The sequence below is a fragment of the Mandrillus leucophaeus genome, unplaced genomic scaffold, assembly GCF_000951045.1.
Source record: "Mandrillus leucophaeus isolate KB7577 unplaced genomic scaffold, Mleu.le_1.0 Scaffold209, whole genome shotgun sequence".
Taxonomy (NCBI): domain Eukaryota; kingdom Metazoa; phylum Chordata; class Mammalia; order Primates; family Cercopithecidae; genus Mandrillus; species Mandrillus leucophaeus.
The window spans coordinates 3,360,020-3,362,617 of NW_012102132.1; positions in this window are offsets into that span (position 1 = coordinate 3,360,020).

Here is a 2,598-nt window from a genome sequence, read left to right on the forward strand (position 1 = left end):
TCTTGGCTCACTGCAACCTCTGCCTCCCGGGTTCAAGTGATTCTCCTGCCTCAGCCTCCTGAGTAGCTGGGACTACAGGTGCCCACCACCACACCTGGTTTTTTGTTTGTTTGTTTGTTTGTTTTAAGTAGAGATGGGGTTTCACCATGTTGGCCAGGATGGTCTTGAACTCCTGACCTCTAGTGATCCACCTGCCTCGGCCTCCCAAAGTGCTGGGATTACAGGCGTGAGCCACCATGCCTGGCCAGTAGATGTTGATAATAGGGGCAAGAGTGGACGTCCTCATCCTGCTTCTGGTCCTGGGAAAAGGATTCTCTCACCTCAGTACAGCACTGGCTGTACTTCGTCAGAGGTCTTTCTTAGATTGAAGAAGTTATTTTCTGTTCCTACCTTGCTGAGATGTTCATCGTGAATGGATGCTAAATTTTGTCAAACGCTCACTGTCCATCGCTTGATATAAAAGGCTTACAACTGCGTGTTGGTGCCTTTTTTACAAATCCCAGAGTCTGTGCTATCTCGGTGTTAGCATTTACTGACTGTTGTTTTCCATTTAAATTGATATTTTCCTGGTTCACTTATGCCAAGTAATTTTGGGTTTTGTTCTAAAGTTCAGGTTTTTTTTCTTTTTAGAGATGGGGTCTCTGTCTGTCGCCCAGGCTGGAGAGCAGTGGTGCGATCATAATTCACTGAAGCTTTGAACTCCTGGGCTCAAGTGATCCTCCTGCCTCAGCTTCCCGAGTAGCTGGAACCACAGCACCTGGCTCTTTAATGAATAAACACTCCTTGTTTTGTTGTTTGCCTTTGGTTAAATTCCAAAGCACTGAAATGGTTGTTTCTGGCTTTCATTCAGATTTACAGGTACATTTTGGGGAGAGGGTTTGTTGACCTCCTCACTCCTTCAGGTTGGAAATCTTTAATATCTTTTATTATGCAATTCAATCTTCCGTCCAATATACGTGTTGAATGCCTCCTACGCGGCTGGCTCTGCCTTAGCCACTGGGGACACAGGGGTGAACAGATACACCACCTTCTCCCACAGTGCTTGTGCAACCACCAAGCAAACACACTGGGTTACTTCCAATAGTGAAAAGTGCAGCGATTAATATCCAACTTTCATTGAGCACCTGCCCCGTGCCAGATACTGGTCCAAGCACCTGCAGGAAGCATCTTACCCTCAAAGTCATCCCAGGAGTTAGATACGCCCATCTCATGGACAGGGACGCTGGAGAACCAGGAGCCTCAGCCGCTGCCCCCAGGACTTCACCTGGCCGCATCAAATGCTGCCATCATGGTAGGCCTTCATCAAATATTAGTCAGCACTTCTATTTTCCTCTGCAGATGGTGATACTATCTAAGAGGCATCAGCTCCAGCCAGAGAGTTGGGCAGCAGCTGCCACCCAGGATGAAAAGCCTCTGACCCCGAAGGCAACGGGCAGAGCTGGGCCACCAGGACCATGGGGCAAACATGCCACTCTCCCTCCAGGTGCCAACCAAGGAGCCCTGGGGGTCCAATCCTATCTCTGGCTTTGGCAGAACTCTCTCCTTGCCCCCAGACACCTGTGGCAGGAGGACAGTGCAGGAGGCGACAGCTCCCAGTGGCTGAGCAAGGGCTGTAAGCCTCCGCACTAGGAGGCCTCTCCCATCTAGTCCTCCCCACACACTGGTTAGGAAGGTGCCACCATCTTCCCATCCACAAGAGAGGAGACAGTGGCTATGGAATGGCAGGTAGCCCTTACGAGTGGGACTGGAAGCCTTTCCCTACCATCCTGTGGTAAGCCTGTGGCCATCACCACCATAGTCCATGCCCTGTCCTTGTCCTCTCCAGCTGACTGTCCCCGTCAATGTCATCCCTGCCAATGATCACATCCCAGCAGCAACCTGGGCTGGACCGAGGCCCCTCTTTATGAATGGATTAATGTTGTTATTTCAGGAGTAGGTTAGTTATCTTGAGAGTCTGGCTCCCTTTTACTCTGCCTCGTGTTCTCTTGCCCTCTTTAGCCATGCGATACCTTCTGACATGCTATGATACAACAAGAAGACCCTCACCAGATGTGGCCCCCTTGATCTTGGACTTCCCAGCCTCCAGAATCATGAGCCAAATACATTTGTTTTCTTTATAAATTACCCAGTCTGTGGTATTCTGTTACAGCAGCAGAAAACAGACTAAGACATGTGATAAGCAATAGATTGAGAAAGACCCTTGGGGAAATCAGTGAAGCCCCAGAACCTTTTACTGAAATGATTATCTTTCTGCTCCAAAAGTCAATCATAAAGTAAAAGGCATAATATATTCCATCATACAATTTTGTACAAAAATATATAAAAAAATTAATCCATTACTTTTTCTAAGTATCACAGCACAGTTGCAATTATGCCCTTTTTTTTTTTTTTTTGAGACAGAATTTCACTCTTGTTGCCCAGGCTGGAGTGCAATGGTGCGATCTTGGCTCACCACATCCTCCGCCTCCCAGATTCAAGCAATTCTCCTGCCTCAGCCTCCCGAGTAGCTGGGATTACAGGGATGTGCCACCATACCCAGCTAATCTTGTATTTTTAGTAAAGATGGGGTTTCTCCATGTTGGTCAGACTGGTCTTGAA